Here is a 20,389-nt window from a genome sequence, read left to right as displayed (position 1 = left end):
ATTGGTCCTTGAGCCCTTGTGAAAAACATGTGTTGGATGTACGGTAGATTTTTTCTCGGTTCGCAGTAATCTTGAAACTTCTTCTTCAACACTCCAATTTTATCTTGCTCATCATCTTGGAAGACAAACGTGTTGCAAACCTTTATTGCCTCTTCTCCCGCCACATGCAGAAACATAGCATATTGCACTTTCTCTGTCTTTTCAGCTACGCTGTTAGCGGTGCAAAACAGCTCAAACTTCTGGATCCATATTTTCCAGTTCTCAGCAAGATTACCTTGTAGGCTTAGACTTGGCGGTGGCTGTAACTGTGACATCTTTTACGTGTCTTCTCTTCCTTTTCTTCGCGATTTCTTCTGACACCACGTAATATTGATGTGACTCGGACACCGGTGTAGATTGAACAACCACGTTTATTCACCAGACTTCCATTTTACTTCTCTACGTCCTGATGTCATATGCACTGTGACGCTATGAATACTCACACAATAAATTACAGGGTGATTGATGGTTGGGTTGAGCTATAAATTTTCAAGATCAGAGGATAACTCAACCCATGGAATGAAGTATTGCTTGAATAATAATTGTTTTCTGCTAGTATTAGAAGAGAAAGAAGACAGCATGCTGGCAATATTATAGGAACTATTTTTGAACCGGGGATGGAGATTCTCCAAAGTTAACACAAAATAAATAATTAATGAAGAAAATAATGGAAACAAAGAGTGACAAATATTCATTTGGATTCTGTATCAGATTTTAAAGAAAGTTGGTAAAAGCATCTGACATATCCTAACCATACTTTTCAAAAAAGTTTGTGATTTAGTGAAACATTCCTTTAGACAAAAAAAACATTATGTTCTTTGGGAAAAGTGAATGAGGGAGCCGGGGAATTGGAAACCAATTTGTTTAACTTCTATTGTCCCAAAGTTACAAGAGATCATGTTAAGAAAGTGACTGAACTTTTAGTTGATCAGAGTGAGCAGGCATGGATTTGAAAAGGGTAAGTTATGCTTGATGAATTGGATTGTATTTTGAGAGGTGATTAATGGAGAGAGAGATCTATGGATGCCATTTATTGAATTTTGATATAACATTTGACAATACTCCTTGTTAGAGATTGCTTGCTAAGGCTGAAGTAATGGCATTGAAGATTTTCTTTGGAAATTGTGTGTGTGGTGAGAACTGCATACAGTTAATGGATAGGTACACAAGTTGCCAGTATATGACTAATGACATTCTGTAAGGACTGGTTTTGGGACCGTGACTGGGCATTGTGTGAAGAATTAACAAAGAAAATAGGATAGGAATTCATATCTTCTAGTTGGTTGATACCAGTTTACATTCTAAGCAGCATAGATGGGAGCGTTAAATTACAAAGTCGCCTAAGAGATGGGACAAATGATTTGCAATATTAGCAATATGAGGTTATTTATTTTATTAAACTAACATCGATAGATACAGAAAATTATCAGAAAGGTTAATGGAAATCTTACATTTATATCTGGTGAACTAGAACAGAAGAGAACACTGATAACCTCCGAAATATAAAATTACAGTTTAGAAATCTTTGTTATATTGTCATTGTGGTCTCTATCATTAGGGTTGCCAACTTTCTCACTCCCAAATAAGGGACAAAAGCAGCAGTCAAATACGAGACACTTGTGTTTACCCTGAGAAGGACTACCATAACCATGAAGCCTTGTGCGGGCACCTGTGTGCACATGCGTGTACATGCCAATTTTTTTGTACAAATCAGTTTTGGCTTAATTTTCCCGATTCTGATCCACTGTACGTACATTACTACCACTTTATATAGGCTGTGTATTTATCATATAATTCCTGCTTTTACTGTATGTTAGTGTTATTTTAGGTTTTATGTGTTATTTGGTATGATTTGGTAGGTTATTTTCTGGGTCTGGGAACGCTCAAAAATTTTTCCCATATACATTAATGGTAATTGCTTCTGCGCTTTACACTATTTCGGCTTACAAACGGTTTCATAGGAACGCTCTACTTTAGTGGGAGAAATATGGGACAAGGGCGGTCCCGTACAGGACAAACCAATTTAGCCCAATATACGAGATGTCCTGGCTAATACGGGACAGTTGGCAACTCTATCTGTCATGGTCGTGGTTCAGTCTTAGGTTCGTAGGGATAGTCGTGGGGACAGAGAGGGGAATTAGGGGTCAGGTTATAGTTTAGGGACAGGGATGAGCGGAGTTAGAGGTCGGGCCAGAGACTAGGCCTTCCCCCCGCACTCTGCGTTCTAAGATCTGCGACAATGTGGAAGAAGGATAACCGTGAAAGGATGTTGGACCAGCAAGTGCAATGGACGAAGACCAGAGACGTTAAGGACTGATGCTCTCCGCTGCCCAAACCAGATTAACGAGAACCCCATGGGATCAGCAGGATCGGAGGTCGTGCAGGCGGGTGGAATGAATGCCAGTGGCTCCCTAGGTATGTGAGTCGGTGAGCCTGGAGTTTGGGGTCCTGTCATCGGCGAGACATGTAGTCAATACCAAAGGTCAAAGCCAAAAGAACGACTGGATGTCTGGAAGTTGAGACCTGATGACCGAAGCCCTGGGTCCATGGGTCCATCGGTGAAGTCAGGGCCTGATGTCTGTGAGTCCAACGGAGGCTGCAGGCCTAGTCTGCCCTGGGGTTGGAGGACTCTGTATGTGTGAGTGGGTGGATGAGGGGATAGAAGGAGAAAAGAGGCTTGTTTTTCTGTTGTTGTTTGGTTACTGTTGTTCTGCTGAACATTTTGGCATGCCATATTGGCACTGGAATGTGTGGCGACATTGGTGGTCTACCCACAGCACGACCTTAGGTTTTAACATAAATGATACATTTCACTGCATGTCTCGATGTGCATATAAGAAATAAATGAATCCGAATCTGATTTGACTCTTTGGGGAAGGTGCCTGTGATTTAGAAAAACATAGAAAACATCTGCATTTTCTATGAATACAGCAGTTATACACAGTTGGCGTTCAGCAACAGGGAATAGTACTGCAGATGGTAATGTAGAAGTTTTTTTTATTAAACATCCATTGATTTGAGAACAAGGCCTAGAACAGTAGTTGACACATTTGCAAGTAAATCTCTTGCTGATTAGCACTTAATGCAATGCATCACCCCCAACCCAAACACACACACACACACACACACACACACACTTACAGTCAGTACACTTTGTGTTGAATACTAAGATGCACAGGAAAGACACAGAATATTCTCTGGGTGAGGGACTTCGACACTGATTACGAACAATTAGTTCAGTACTCAGTAGCACCTTCACTACACTAATTGTTGGCAAATTTGTGACGGACAGAGCTGCCAAAACACATCAATTTCAGGTGCTGAGAGATGCAGCAAATGGAAAGGGTGGAGGGGTGGGGGAAGGGAAGAGAAATTACTTGACCTTGTAAATGAAATTGTCATAGATCCATCCGTCCATACACAATAGGTCACAATGATCAGCACCGTCTATTGCAGACGCTGGATATCTGAAATAACAGATTAAAATGCTTGGAATACTCTGTAACTTAGCTCTATTCCAATTATAACATTGGTTTCAATCAGAGAATTGCCCCAGATAAGCCCTGTCCAGAAAATGTACGATGTCTAATCGAATCTTTTTGCCTGATTTTAACTTATTCTCAGTTAACAGCAAAGTGATAGAGGTGTTGTAGATGTTGTGTCCAGTCGATGCTGTCGATAATGTGTAACAAATATTTACTCAGTAATAACCTGAACAAAGTTCAGGTTGTATTGCATCAGGATGACTGAATTTTCAACCTCATCCAAATGGAGATAAGTAGTCTGAGTTTTAGAGTTGTGATTCCACATCCAGCTTTAAATTTCTCGGTGTTATCATTTCAGAAGATCTGCCCTGGGCCCAGCTGTAAGTGCAATTACAAAGAAAGCAGGCAGCTCCTCTACTTCCTCAGAAGTTTGTGGAGATTCAGCAGAAAGTCTAAAACTTTGACAAACTTCTATACGATCTGTGGTGGAGAGTGTATTGACCGGCTGCATCAAGGCCTGATCAGGAAACACCAATGCCCTTGAATGGAAATTACTACAAAAAGTAGTGGACACAGTCAGTCCATCACGGATAAAGCCTTCCCCACCGCTGAGCACATTTACATAGAGTGCTGTTGCAGGAAAACAGCACCACCATCAAGGATTCCCATCACCCCGGCCATGCTCTCTTTTCACTGCTGTCATTAGAAAGAAGGTACAGGAGACTCAGGAACCACACCACCAGGTTCAGGAACAGTTATTACCCCTCGACCATCAGGCTCCTGAGCCAGAGGGAATAACTGAACCATTTGCACAATCTATGGACTCGCTTTCAAGGACTCTTCATCTCATGTTCTCGATATTTATTCTTTAATTATTATTATTTTTCTCTTTTTTATTTACACAGATGTCTCTTGCACATTGGTTGTTTGTCTGCCCTGTTGGGTGCGGTCTTTCATTGATTCTATTGTATTGCTTGTATTTACTATGCATGCTTGCAAGAAAGTGAATCTCAGTTGTATATAGTGACATATATGTACGTTGATAATAAAATTACTTTGAATTTTGTACTCTGTCACAGTTCACCGGGTGTCGCACTAATTAAACAGAACTCAGCGATAATCCAGGAGAAAATTTCCACAAGATTAAGCCGGATCTAGCACGAATGACAAAGTTTATGGCTGTTAGTTCAGTCAATTTACAAGGGTGGCTGGTTAAGTTGTTTCAGAGCACTTCAACTACTTTATCTGTCATTAGATCAGATGTGGGAATGTTCACAGTACACTGCAGTGACCAGTTTCACTGGATACCCCGATCTTTGGAGGAAAAAAATTGACTATTTACGCTATCTTCCATACTCTTTACAAAACTTATTCTTCCCTGTAATCTTTAATATCCTTATCAATCAAGAACCTATCAATCTCTACCGTATTACATCCAATGACCTGAGCTCCACAGCCCTCTGTGGCAACAAATTTCGCAGATCTCCTCTAAGTAAAGTCCAGACAATATACTGGTAAAACTCCTCTGTACTATCTCCAACACAACCACATCATTTCTACCGAGTCCTGAAGCAGAGTTTTGATCTGAAATGTTGGCAGTTCCTTTCCTCCCACAGAAGCTGCTCGGCCACTGAATTCCTCCATCAGATTGTTTGCTGCTTCTTCTACTGGGTGAGGCCCAGTGTAAACCAGAGTATCAACATCTTATATTCCACCTGGGTAGTCTGCAACCCAATGATATGAACATGGAATTTTCCAATTTCATGTAGCCTCAACTGTTTGTGTACATCTCTTCCTGATCAACCTTATATTTTTGTTCCCTCCCCCCTCCTTTCAGCCCCTCTGTTACCCACATTCATTCCTTTGCTGGTTCCATACACCTTACCACCCACATATGTACTTTGCTCACCGGATACTCTGCCACATCCATTTATTCTGCCCTTCACTTCACACCCAGTCATTCCCTTTATTATCTTCTTTATTTATCAGAGCCTTTTGTTCTGTTGTTTTGTATACCCATTTCTTTTCCTTTACTTGCCTCCAGCTGCCTCAGTGTCCCAAATTAACCCTCTGCCACCTGCTCCCATCAGCTCATTGCTGATCACTCCCTCTCCTCTTTTTAGTGGCCCTCTATTCTCAGTCCTGGTGCCCCACCCCACACAGGTGCTGCGGAGTTCCTTCAGCAGATTTTGTGTGTGTTGTGGCGACCAGTGTGTGTCTTGACCCGAAACATTGACCGTTTACTCTTTTCCATAGATGCTGCCTGGCCTGCTGAGTTCCTCCGGCATTTTGTGTGTGTTGTTTGGATTTCCAGCACTTATAGATTTCTCTTTTAGTGTGGGTTAATTTGTCAGTTGTAGAATGTAATAAACAGGGGTCTGAAAAGATGTGATAGAAGTGATTAGAACATAGAACAGTACAGCACGTTACAGGCCTTTCAGCCACAATATTGTGCTGATCTCTTAATTTACTCTATCAATCTAACCATTCCCTCCTACATAATCATGAAGAATAATTGCAGATGTTGGGAATCCAAGCAACACATACAAAATGCTGGAGGAACTCACCAGGCCAGGCAGCATCTATGAAAAAGAGTAAAATAGTCGACTACCAAATAAGTCAACTCTTTGCCATAGACGCTGCCTGGTCTTCTGAGTTCCTCCAACATTTTGTAGGTGTTGCCTACATAATCCTCCATTTTTCTATTATCCATGTGCCTAAGAGTTTCTTAAATGTATCTGCCTCTATCTGTAATCACCCCTGGCAGGGTATTCCACGCACCCACCACTCACGTGTGAAGACACTTACCTCTAGCATCGCACTATACACTTTCCAATCACCTTAAAGTTATGCCTCCCTTGTATCAGCCATTTCAGCCCTTGGAAAAAAAGTCTCTAGCTATCCACTCGATCTATATCTTGTAGACCTCTATGAGGTCGCCTTTTATTAAATTCTTTACCCCACAGTGAGAAGGCCTAGCTCGTTCGACCTTTCCTCATAAGACAATAAGGTAACGAGGAGATAGACCCCGGTGTCTGTTTGCACCAGCCTATCTCCGCTCCCTCGCCCACCCTAGCGAGCTCGGCTCTCGTTGCCATGGTGAGAGTTTGGCGCGGTAGTGAAAACCTCGGCTGGCTAATGGAAAGACTTGTTACTGGAGTGTGAAAGCGTCTGCCGGCGTTGCCATGGTGATGAGTAACAGCGGCTGTCGCCGGGCCGCCATCGGAGGGAGATTGACGAAAGTGGTGGAAGCGGCGTCCGACCTGACTTGTGGAGGGGCATGACTGTTACCCAGGTCTCGGTGAGTGACCCACAGCCCCGAAGCTGAGGGGAGAGGGGAGGAATACCCAGAGGGGACAGCGGCTGGATGGAGGATGGGAGTAGAAGCGCGCTGCTGACCACCCGTTCTCCAGCTGACTCCCAGCGCAAGGGCAGCCTGTTAAACAGGTCTAGTCGGGTCTGCGGGGGATCGAAGTAGTTTTCACTTTTCAAAAAAAACTTTTTGGGGGAGGATGTAGTGTATGATTGTCGGAAAATGATCTAATAAGAAAACGCCGGAAGATGCTCTTTCGGGAAATATTACAACAATGTGAACACGTAGTGAGAAGTGGCATATCAAGTACAAGGAGTCAAACAAAACAAGCAGGTCGTGGGAGTCACTCTAAGGCCAAAATTTATTTTCCGATTATCTTGAAGCTGGTGGTGAGCTCCACTCTTGCAGTCTGCCTGCCAAAGATACTGTCATGAACGTTTTTACTTGTTAGTGCATTTTGGTTTGTAGGGGTGTAGAAAAAGGAGTAGTTTATAGGCTCAAAGAGAGTTTACAGCCAGTGCAAATGTTACAGAATAAAACAGACACACATCTGGTACCATTTAGCATGATATGCCCAAAATAAAAATGACAATACTGGAAATACTCTGCAGACTAGGTTGTATCTGTGAGAACAGAAACAGAGTTAAAGGTGTAGGTTGGAGATCCTTTGTCAGAACTGGGAAGGAGGCAAATGAAGTTGCAGTGAGGATGGAAGAGAGGGGCATCTCTGATTGGGCAAAGACGGGATAACCATGGGGTTAAGACACAAAATAGTTAACTGGTCAGTGAGTGAATGGGAACAGTTGAGAGTGAGAACACAGACAAAATAATGTAGGGGATGCAAAATACAGAGCAGGAGGACATATGCAACAAGTGAGTCTGAGAATATCCTCCACTCCCAGAGAGAAAAAGAAGGGCAAAATAAAAACAAGCAAACTGAACCGATATCACCGTTAGACCATTGATGCAGACAGACATTGGACCTGAAGTTGTGGAAATCAGGAGTCCAGAGGGCCCCAATATGCTGAGATGGAAGATAAGAAAATGTTCCTCGTGCTTGTGCTGGGTCTCATTGTAACAGTACAAAACACCATGGATCAATAGGTCAGATGGGAGTGTAATTGAGAATTAAAGCTGCAGGCAGCAGAGTCTTCTGAGCCAAAAGACCTAATCATTAACCTCAGCCACCTCTTACTCTTGCCCACACTATTCCAGAATCTGTGGGTCCCGGATCCCTGGATCGGCCTAGACAGCCACTTGAGGACCCACTAATAGACAAGTCCATAGGCTACATTATACTCAACTTGAGTGATCACACTGCTACTGCTGGTTTAAGTATCCTATCTCAGATTGGTAAATCTTTTCCAGCACAACTCTAAAAACTATCTGTTCGTGAAACAATCACCAACAAACAGGAACAAGACATGAGATAAGGGCATCATGCTTACTATCCTTCATTTAGTCCATTTATGCTGAAGAACAATTCTGAAGCACTAACTTGAACTTTTGTTTATTATGTTCCTCCAGTGAAACATGCCCTTTCTTGGGATCTGCATATTTTTTCTTGGAACTTTGCTGGAATTCAAACAATAGTTGTTTTGTTCAACCCCTTATCATAAACCTAGAAGCTCTACTTCCTCATTATAGTTATGTTAATTAGCACTTAACTTAAATTGCAGCACTTCCAGTTGTTGAAGAAAACATTCTAACTCTGCCACAGTGCTGTTGCAGGGACTCCCAACCTTTTTGATGCCCTGGACCAATAGCATTAAGCAAGGTTCCATGGACCCCAGGTTGGGCACAGTTGAGTTACAGGATTTAGAACCAGTGGGAAAGAAGAGATGGCTATATAATTATCTTGAGGATGTGTGACTTTCAGAGAAATTTGTAGTTAGTAGTTTTCCTTTGTGTCTGTTGGCTTTGCTTCGTATAGGCATAGTGGGTGCAAATCTGGGAAATGTTGTTGAAGAAGCCTTGGAGAGTTGTTGTGGATTTTCTAGATGATGCTCATTGTATACACATTGTATACATGGTATGCGGTGCGAGGAGAGAATATTTCTATTGTGGATGAAGTGCCCGTCTTTGCTTTTGGATGGTGTCAGGCAAAGGAGATATGCAGGAAAAATTTCTGGAATAGCACGTTTCCATCCCAAGGAGGAGGGAGGCATTGCTGGTTTTGGTTATGGCTCAAGTGGAGTAAGTGTCAGTGGCAGTGGTGATCATATTATCATAAGGTTTAAATTGGACATGGATATCAACTCAAAATAGTTTATTGGAGAAGGAAAATTACACAATAATAACTATAAATCTGGCATGGGCAAGTAGAAAATCAGAGTTGCAGCTAAAAGCTAACTGAACTATGGATGCCCTTGATGGAGCAGAGTCCCATGATGATGAAGCAGAAAGAAAGGGTTATCACACATGATGGGCTGGTAGTATAAGGATGAACATTGCTCTTTATATAAAATTAAAAGAGGGGAAAAGGGAGGATGCAAAAGATTGTAACTAAGATTGTAGGTGGATGATGATCAGGCCCCAAACTAGAGATAGGGCAATGTTGAGATGCTTATTGAGTACTTTACTGATCTTTATCAAGCAGGAAGATGCTGCTGAATTCAGCATCAGAAATGGTATTTTGAATGGGCTAAAGAATGAAAGAGGTACCAGAAAAGTTAGTTGTACTTAAAGTGAAGGACAGTCCTGGGTATGACTCTAAACTGCAACAGGTGATGAGGCTCTGATTGGGGACTTACAGAGCTTTGGGGAAAGCGGGGTCCCAGGGCCGCTCTGACCCGGAACGGCAGCACCTGCAAGGGTTCCTGCTCAGGATACGAGCAAAGGCCAACGGCAGATCCGGCAGGTTCAGTAACTGAACTTATGACGAAGGAGGTGGATGAGCTACGACCTCAAATGTCAACAGCTATAGTACAGGTGGATGAACATTTGAGAAGAGAAATTGTGATTTCTTCAGTTCACCCAACGGTAGGCAATGGCAAACCACCATTGCAAATTGCTAAGAAAACCATGGTCAAACTTACAAAATGTATCACACAACAACAGCGTCAAGAGGATCTTCAAGACAACTCTGAAGATGTATAGCTCGGTAGGGTTGATTCTGGTCAGCAGGGGATCCCCGACCATCATCAAGCTACTGCTCATAAAATTTAAGTAACACAAAAGAAAATTATTGCCAATTGGAATGTAAGAACCCTATATCAAGCAGGAAGATTGGACAATGTGATAAATGAAATGGAAAGACTAAAGATTAACATCATGGGAATTAGTGAAGTTCGTTGGATAGGTGCTGGAACATGTCAGATTAGAAATAAAACACTAGTTTATTCTTGTGGAACATCCTATACTAATGGAGTAGGAATTCTTATGGATGAAAGCATGGCAAAAAGTGATTTAGGACATTGGGCAATATCAGAAAGAGTGCTCCTTGTTAGAGTCAGAGGACAACCATTTGATTTAGCAATTATACAGGTATATGCACCAACAACAGATGGAACAAATGAAGATATAGATAAATTCTATGACGAGCTTGAACAAGCAAAGAATGGATGCAAATCTCAAGATATTGTTGTTGTTTAATGGATATCTAAATGCTAAAGTAGGACAAGGTGCTGATGGAAATACCATAGGAAAATTTGGACTAGGGGAAGGAAATGAAAGAGGTGAGAAATGGGTAGTGTGGTGCGAAATGAATAATCAGGTCATTACGAATACCAAAGATTTAGAAACTCAGTGACTCAATGCAAAACATATCCAGGTGCAGACTGTAATAGTGACCATAACCCAGTAGTATGTCATGTCAGTTAGTCCTGAAGCAAAAACCTGAACAATCCCTTGACTACTTGCAATTAATTAAAGAAGAAAACTTAAGACAAAAATTTACAATTGAAGTAAGGAATAGATTTCAAAGTCTAGAAATACAATCTGTTGAAGATGATAGCAATCATATAGAAATGAAATTTAACTCTCTAAAGGATGCCTTGGTAGAATCAGCAAAGTCAGTGATTCCTAAAAAAGAAAAAAAGCACAAAGAATAAATGGATGACAGATGAAATTAAAAATCTAATGGAAGAAAGGAGACGGAAGAAAGTAAATCCTATAGAATATAAATCCTTAGATAAAAAAGTTAAAAGCTTATGTCAAAAAGCCAAAGAAGAATGGTTAATCCAGGAATGTGAGCAAATAGAAAGAATCCCTATTACTGATCCAAAAAGGTTACATCAACAAATCAAGAATGTCACTGGTAAAAAGCTCCTCTGTTCTTCAGGTGGATGTTTGATAGCAAAGGATGGTACCATTATCATGGAAAAAGATGAGATTATGAACTGAGAATATTCAGGAATTGTTTGAAGACGATTGATGTGAAAAACCAGAAATTAAGAAAAATATTGAAGGTCCAAGTATTTTAAAATCTGAAGTTTGTAATGCAATAAATAAGATGAAGAAAGGAAAGGCAGCAGGCAGCAGGTCCTGATGAATTAGTAATAGAACAAATTATTGCCCTTGAAGATTATGGAATTGAAAAACATACTGATTTAATCAATAAACAACAGGAATTCTGCAGATGCTGGAAATTCAAGCAACACACATAAAAGTTGCTGGTGAACGCAGCAGGCCAGGCAGCATCTCTAGGAAGAGGTGCAGTCGACGTTTCAGGCCGAGACCCTTCAATTAGTCCTGACGAAGGGTCTCGGCCTGAAACGTCGACTGCACCTCTTCCTAGAGATGCTGCCTGGCCTGCTGCGTTCACCAGCAACTTTTATGTGTGTTGACTTAATCAATGACATTTATGAGACTGGTATAATACCAGAAGAGATGAAAAAATCAGTATTTATCATTCTTCCTAAGAAAGCTGGAGCAATAGAATGTGAATTGCATAGGACCATAAGTTTAATGAGTCATATCAATGATACTTCTAAGAATTTTGATGACTAGAGCTAAAAGTAAGGTACAAGCTGAAAAAGGCAAAGAACAATGTGGTTTTGTGAAAGACAAAGGTACTAGAAATGCAATATTGATGTTAAGGATACTATTAGAACCAGCTATTCAAGTGCAAAAGGATTTCTTTGTTTTATCGACTACAGAAAAGCATTTGATAAAGTGAAGTCCAGTAAGTTATTTGAAATATTACAGAAAACTCTAGATCTAGATTCAAAAGACCTCCGCCTAATCAGAAATCTGTACTGGGAACAAACTGCCGCTGTAAGAATAGATGGAGAAGTCAGTCAGTTTATGAAAATCAAGAGCGGCGTTAGGCAAGGGTGTGTTTTCTCCCCTGATTTATTTAATGTGTACAGTGAAACAATATTAAAAAAAAATAAGAGACATCTTGGGAATCAAAGTTGGCGGTGAAAGCATCAATAATTTCAGATATGCAGATGACACTGTGTTAATTGCAAGTACAGAGGAAGAACTACAAAACTTAATTGATATAATTGTTGAAGAAAGTGCAAAAATGGGTCTATAATAGACAGAATGTATGGTGATATCCAAAAAGAAGGAGAATCCTATCTGCAGGCTGAGAATAAATGGGGAAGACATAAAACAAGTAAAGAACTTTTGCTACTTAAGAAGCTGGGTGACATCAGATGGCAGGTGCGACTTAGACATCAAAAGAAGAATAGGGTTGGCAAAAGACACCTTTACGAGAATGAAGAATATACTGACCAATACTAAACTAGGCATGACAATCCGCCTCAGAGTACTGAATTGTTATGTTTATCCAGTTATGTTAAATGGCTCAGGATGTTGGACAATATCTAGTAGCATGAGGAAATGAATTGTAGCATCAGAAATGTGGTTTTTGAGGAGGATGCAAAGAATATCATGGACGAAATGAATATCTAACGAGGATGTCATGAACAGAGCAAACACAAAAAGAGGAATAATGTATGAGATCATGAAAAGGCAACGTAACCTCATTGGACATGTGATTAGGAAAGAGGAGTTAGAATGCACGGTAATTATGGGAAAGGTTGAAGGGAAGAAAGCAAGAGGAAGACAAAGACAAATGATGATGGAGACAGCAGTCAGAAAATTTTAAATGAATACCAATGATCCACTTGACTCAAAACAGGAGTGTGTGGGCCATGGCAGTCAAAGCTCAAACTGGGCACGGCACCTGATGATGATGATGATGATGATGAAAGTGAAGGAGTTACCTACTTAAGATGAGCCGTGAGGGAAGCTACAGAGGAACTGGTCATAGTCATTTAAATATCTGAAGATGGGCCTGATGCTAGAGGACTAGAGAACTGCAAAATTACTAACAGCAGATCACTCAGATTGACCTTGGTAAGAGATTTGAATCTCTTCAAATCTCTTACTAACTCTTCCTTCAGTTAGTCCTGACGAAGGGTCTCGGCCTGAAACGTCGACTGTACCTCTTCCTAGAGATGCTGCCTGGCCTGCTGCATTCACCAGCAACTTTGATGTGTGTTGCTTGAATTTCCAGCATCTGCAGAATTCCTGTTGATAGTGAACAGTTGTTTTTCACACTGGAGAGAAATACAAAGTGGAGCTTTCCAGGGGATGAGCATCATTGCTTTTCTTCATACATAACCCAGGTCCAGGGTTTGATTGAGAAGCGACTGCACAGGCGTGTGGACGTCAGTGAGTTAGACTGGTGGGAAGAATTTAAAAAGAAGACAGCTTTATAGAGAAGGCATCGGGGGAGCGGGCGACAGAGTAGAGGGAGTCAGAGTAGGAGGACTTTGGCTCAACAGGGCTTTGTCGATAATGGGTTGAGGCGAGGTAAATTACTTGTAAAGAATAGGAATAGGAAGTATATCTGTGATGCTGGTCTTCTGCACTGGGAGTCAGATGTGGGCTGTCTGGGAGACTCCCAGCCTCCCAGACGGCCAGATCTGCATCAAGCTGCAGCTCCTTAGGGACCAGGTTAGGGAACTGGAGATGCAGCTCGATAACCTTCGTCTGGTCAGGGAAATGAGGAGGAGATAGAGAGGAGCTATAGGCAGGTAGGCACACCGGGGCCTCGGGAGACAGATAAGTAGGTAACAGTCAGGAGAGGGAAAGGCAAGATGCAGATACTAGAGAGAACCCCTGTGGCTGTCCCCTTAACAATAAGTACTCCTGTTTGAGTACTGCTCGGGGAATAACCTACCTGGCAGAAGCAACAAAGTCTGGTACAGAGTCCGGCCCTGTGGCTCAGAAGGGTAGGGAAAGAAAGAGACTGGCAGCAGTGATAGGGGACTCTATAGTTAGGTGGTCAGACAGGCGATTCTGTGGACGCAGGAAAGAAGCACGGTTGGTAGTTTGCCTCCCAGGTGCCAGGGTCTGGGATGTTTCTGATCACGTCCACGATAACCTGAAGTGGGAAGGTGAACAGCCAGAGGTTGTGGTACATATTGGTATCAATGACATAGGTAGGAAAAAGGAGGAGGTCCTGAAAACAGATTAAAAAAAAGTTGAGAAGCGGGACCACAAATGTAGCAATCTTGGGATTATTGCCTGTGCCACACAACAGTGAGTATAGGAATAGAGTGAGGTGGAGGGATTGGAGCAGTGGGCAGGGATTCAGATTTCTGGATCATTGGGACCTATTTTGGGGCAGGAGTGACCTGTACAAAGAGGATGAGTTGCACTTGAATCTGAGGGGGACCAATATCCTGGCATAGAGATTTGCTAAGGTTATTGGGGGAGAGTTTGAATGAGAATCGCTGGGGTGTGGGAACCAAAATGAAGAGACGGAGGAAGGGGTGTTTGGCTCACAAATTGAGAAAGCTTGGAGGCAGTGTGAGAAGGAGGATAGGCAGGTAATAGAGAAATAGAGAAGGGATACGCTCAGGTTGATGGTTTGAGATGTGTCTATTTCAATGCACGGAGTATCATGAACAAAGTGGATGAGCTTAGAGCATGGATCAGGACTTGGAACTATGATGTTATGACCATTACAGAGACTTGGATGGCTCAGGGACAGGATTGGCTACTTAGGATGCCAGGCTTTAGATGTTTCAGAAAGGACATGGGGGAAGGCAAAGGAGGTGGGGGTGTGGCACTGCTGATCAGAGATTGTGTCATGGCTTCAGAAAAGGAGGAAGTCGTGGAGGGATTGTCTATTGAGTCTCTGTGGGTGGAAGCTAGGAACAGGAAGGGATCAATAACTCTACTGGCTGTTTTTTTATAGACCACCCAATAGTAACAGGGACATCGAGGAACAGATAGGGAGACAGATTCTGGAAAGATGCAATAATAACAGGGTTTTCGTGGTGGGAAATTTTAATTTCCCCAATAATGATTGGCATCTCCCCCAGGCAAGGGGTTTAGATGGGGTGGAGTTTGTTATGTGTGTTCAGGAAGGTTTCCTGACGCAATATGTAGATAAGCCTACAAGAGGAGAGGCTGTACTTGATCTGGTATTTGGAAATGAACCTGATCAGGTGTCAGGTCTCTCAGTGGGTGAGCATTTTGGAGATAGTGATCACAACTCTATCTCCTTTACTATAGCATTGGAGAGGGATAGGAACAGACAAGTTAGGAAAGCATTTAATTGGAGAAAGGGCAAATATGAAGCTATAAGGCAGGAACTTGGAAGCATAAATTGGGAACAGATGTTCTCAGGGAAATGTATGGCAGAAATGTATCAAATATTCAGAAGATATTTGCGTGGAGTTCTGCACAGGTATGTTCCAATGAGTCAGGGTACAGGAACCATGGTGAACAAGGTCTGTTGAAAATCTAGTCAAGAAGTAAAAAGCTTATGAAAGGTTCAAAAAACTAGGTAATGATAGAGATCTAGAAAATTATAAGGCGAGCAGGAAGGAGCTTAAGAATGAAATTAGAAGAGCCAGAAAGGGACATGAGAAGGCCTTGGCGAGCAGGATTAAGGAAAACCCCAAGGCATTCTACAAGTATGTGAAGAGCAAGAAGATTAAATGTGAGATATAAGACCAATCAAGCGTGACAGTGAAAAGGTGTGTATGGAACCAGAGGACGTAGCGGAGATACTTAATGAGTACTTTGCTTCAGTATTCACTATGGAAAAGGACCTTGGCGATTGCAGGGATGACTTAAAGTGGGCTGAAAAGCTTGAGCATATAGACATTAAGAAAGAGGATGTGCTGGAGCTTTTGGAAAGCATCTAGTTGGATAAGTCATCGGGATGAGATGAGATATACCACAGGCTACTGTGGGAGGCAAGGGAGGAGATTGCTGAGCCTCTGGCAATGACCTTTGCATCATCAATGGGGACGGCAGAGATTCCGGAGGATTGGAAGTTTGCAGACGTTGTTCCCTTATTCACGAAAAGGAGTCAAGATAGCCCAGGAAAATATAGACCAATGAGTCTTATTTCAGTGATGGGCAAGTTGTTGGAGAAGATCCTTGGAGCGACGGAGGATGAGAGGTGACCTGATGGAGGTGTATAAGATGATGAGAGGCTTTGATTGTGTGGATAGTCAGAGGCTTTTTCCCAGGGCTGAAATGGCTAACATGAGAGGGCACAGTTTTAAGGTGCTTGGAAGTAGGTACAGAGGAGATGTCAGGGGTAAGTTTTTTTTTACGCAGAGTGGTGAGTGCATGGAATGGGTGCCGGTGACGGTCGTGGAGGTGGATACAATAGAGTCTTTTAAGAGGCTCCTGGACAGGTACATGGAGCTTAGAAAAATAGAGGGCTATGGGTAACCCTAGGTAATTTCTAAAGTAAGTACATGTTCGGCACAGCATTGTAGGCTGAAGGGACTGTATTGTGCTCTAGGTTTTTGCTGTTCCTATATTAGAGATTTGGACTTGTGTGTTCGGGACACTATTTCTAAATCTGCAGATACCAGAAAATTTGGATGGCTAGCAAACTGCCAAGCAGATAGTAATGACTTTCAGGAGGATATAGACAGCTTGATGAAATGAATGGAAACATGCTGGGTGAAGGTTCATGCGGAAAATGGAGAAATATTATGCAACTGGTTGTTAGAGTTCACTACGAGACCTTAGATAGTCAGGATGCACAACCGCTCCTCCTTAACCATGGTCCTCAACACTGGTCCCTGCCCCACCGGGCTGTGTGCTGAGCCCATTGCTGTGCACTTTGCTTACACATGACTGCACAGCCAAACACCCGAGCAATCACATTGTCAAGTTTGCCAATGACATGACAGTGGTGGGGCTCATCACCAACAACGATGAGATGCCCTACAGTGTGGAGGTGGAAGAACTTGTGACCTGATGTCAAATAAATAACCTGTTTCTTAATGTCAACAAGGCAAAGGACATGGGTATCTATTTCAGGAGAACCAGCACCACTCACACTCCCTTTTACATTGGCGGCACAGCAGTGGAAACTGTAAGTAATTTCAAACATCTGGGAGTGCTCATCACACTCAACCTCTCAGTAGTTATAAGTGAGTAAAGACAACACAAGCAAACAAAATTTTTGAACTACTGCATTTTATTCTTATTAATACTCCACCACACTTTTAATCAGTTTTAGTAAGTAGGTCAATATATTTTCCAGCATCGAAAGGGAACACAGAAACTGGGATCCTGGTATATCGAAAGCACTTGTGGGGACCTGAGCCTCAGGGCATAGAATGGACGTACTTGTCATAGAAAAATTCTGCAAAGATGGAAGCAGCAGATGCATAAAAGTTTTCTGTTAGAATAACCTTGATATCCATTGGCAATCAGCCCTTTTCCCGATGATTAAATTTTCCCTGTAGCAAGTGGAAAGTTTCAGTCAATATTTCATTATACACCAGTATTACAAATGTTCTTTGCTAAAATTCGGTAGAAAAGTTTCTTCAAAGGTTCAAAGTACATTTTTTTAAAGTATACACTGTATGCAGAATACAACCCCGAGATTCATCTCGCAGACAGCAACGGAACGAAAAAACACCATGGAACCTGTTCAAAGAAAACATCAAACACCCAGCACACAAAAATAAGGACAAACCGCACAAGTGGCAAAGAATGACGAGTAATACACAGAATATTAAACATTAAACTGCAGAGTCCTTGAAAGAGTAGGAATGTTCAGTTCATTTCAGTGCTGTGTCATTTGAAAGAGTAGGAATGTTCAGTTCAGTTTAGTGCTGTGTCACTTGAAAGAGTAGGAATGTTCACTTCAGTTTAGTGCTGTGTCATTTGAAAGAGTAGGAATGTTCAGTTTAGTTTAGTGCTGTGTCATTTGAAAGAGCAGGAATGTTCATTTCAGTTCAGTTCAGTGCTGTGTCATTTGAAAGAGTAGGAATGTTCACTTTAGTTCAGTTCAGTTCTGTCATTTGCTGCAGAGCCAGTCTGCCTTCATCAAGTTTGTGCAAAATAGCGATGAGAAAAGGAATAACCAGAAACCAGAAACTGCAGAGTCCTCGAAAAATGAGTTGAATCCAAAAAACAGTGCTGATTAAACCTTGTGCAACACCCAAGGCTCCTGCACCTTCCTCCAGCGGTGGTAAGGGAGAGGGAGACAGTCAAAAGCAACAGATGGTGCTGAACACCTGCTCACTTTCTGCTCTTGTCCTCTTTGATTTCAGTCTTGTTTGATGATTTAATTGGCGTGTTGGTCGAGAATTGGAGCCGATCTCGGATTCGTTATCCATCATATCCATTCCCAACAGTGCTTTCAACTATGTTGAATTCCTTCAGAACAGCAAAGGCACCGGGTCGTTCAGTCGGCCCAAAAACAGATCAAAATGTGCATTGCAGGCTCCAATTGTTTAGTGGTAGGAGTATATTTAAAAGATGGAGGAGGAGAAGAAGTAGTTTTGTGAACTGTCCACGGGTTATCGCCATTAGTCGTGTTGATCGCTGGTGCCATCTTGACAGGAAATAAGGACAGTACAGGAAGTGATAGATCTGGATAAATTATAGATAATTTGTTGATTGTGACAAGGTAGGCTAAGAAACAAAAAAAGCTTTTGGTATACCAGAATTGATAAGATAGAGGGATGTACTTCAAGAGCAAGATGTGCAGTGGTTATCACCAGACTAGTACTACAGAAGACTGCTTACAGTATAGGTTGAAGTCCAAGTCTCAGTACTGTAATTGTTGAATTTAGATCAGTTGATAATCTGAAATTGTATTCGGAATGATTGTCTTGAAACTACAGATTGTCAAAGAAACCTATTCAATTCAATCATGGCCTTGAGGAGAGGAAATCTGCATCCCAGCTTCGTTTTGCTTATCTGTGACCCAGACCCTGATTTATAACTTCCCTCTGAAACAAAATGAATAAAACCCAATACCGATTTAGGCAAAATTGCTCATAGCCCAGTTCACATCTCGGAGTTCACCCCTGAAACACATGGGGGTTGCCGTATAAATTGAGAGAACTGTTTAACAGCTTGTCAGATAACAGCCTGGTATTGTTGTCTTCAGGGAATCATATCTTGCAGGCAATGTGCTCGACTCATTCAACACAATATGTGCTATCTCTGCAACAGGGCAGACACAGTTTTTCCAGTTATTAGAAAAGCTGCAGATACTGGAAGTACAAAAATCCAGAAAATGCTGAAGGCACTCAGCAGGAGAAGCAACATCAGAGGGGAGAGAAATAGAATCAAGATCCTCCAATAGAATGAGAAAAGTGAGAAGACAAGCATGTTAATTTACAGAGCGTGGGACGTGGTGAGAACAGAGGGAATATCTATGACAGGGAGCGGACCAAAGCTGGCAAATTAACAAGGACATTGAAAACAAGCATTTGGAGTAAAGTGATAACTAGACAAATAGAAATATAAAAAAATTGAAATAAAGAAAGCTACATGGGGGAGAGGGCTATCTGAGAATATTAAACTCAAGGATTATGTCCCAAGGATTGTAACAAGGATTGTTGGAAGCTGTTGCTTGAGTTTACTCTGGGTCTTATTGGAACAACACAGAGGATTGAAGGCAAAATCAGAGGAGGACTATCAAATAAAGTGACAGGTTATTGGAAGGTCAGGATGAAGTAGCCTTTCACATGCTCTTCTACCAATTCAATAAATGGCATTTGGTGTTCACAAAATGATCTGCTCTATATTGGTGAAATCAAATGCATGTTGGATGAATGGTCTCCATTCAGGCTGCCACTTCTTGAAACATTAACAACATCTCCCAAATATACAACCTTTACCAGATGAAGAATGAGGGCAGCGGATATATAACAGCATAATAACCAATATGTTCCTCTTCAATCATACACCATCCTGACTTTAAAATGGTGTCCTTGTCACTGGTTCAAAACTGTCAGACTCCATGCCACTCAATATTGTTGGACTATCTACTGGAAAAATGTTAGATATTCAATAAAATGGCTCAGTATCAGCTACTTAAAGACAATCGGCTTAGACAATAAATGCTAGGCTTGATAGCAACTCCCATACCCTGAAAAATAAATAAATGTACTTTATACTTTATTGTCGCCAAACAATTGGTCCTAGAATGTACAATCATCACAGCGATATTTGATTCTGTGCTTCCCACTCCCTGGATTACAAATATTAAATATTAAAAACATTAAAAATAGTTAAAATTAGTAAATATTAAAAATTTAAATTATAAATCATAAATAGAAAACAGAAAAATGGAAAGTAAGGTAGTGCA

The 20,389-nt window shown here is 41.6% G+C and overlaps 1 protein-coding gene across 8 annotated transcripts in view; it reads left to right on the top strand.

Moving 5' to 3' along the window:
- Window positions 1-6,722: 6,722 nt before the first annotated feature.
- The window catches only part of hydin (HYDIN axonemal central pair apparatus protein), a 981,559-nt gene continuing 967,892 nt past the window's right edge, over window positions 6,723-20,389 (top strand). For all 8 annotated transcript variants that reach the window (XM_072279252.1, XM_072279251.1, XM_072279249.1 and 5 more), the window contains exon 1: window positions 6,723-6,825. The gene's annotated coding sequence lies outside the window, so the exon portion shown is untranslated. The remainder of the gene's footprint in view (window positions 6,826-20,389) is intronic.

This window comes from Mobula birostris, chromosome 15 (genome assembly GCF_030028105.1).
Source record: "Mobula birostris isolate sMobBir1 chromosome 15, sMobBir1.hap1, whole genome shotgun sequence".
In the NCBI taxonomy this organism is placed as follows: Eukaryota; Metazoa; Chordata; class Chondrichthyes; order Myliobatiformes; family Myliobatidae; genus Mobula; species Mobula birostris.
This window is presented reverse-complemented; position numbering and strand designations above follow the sequence as displayed.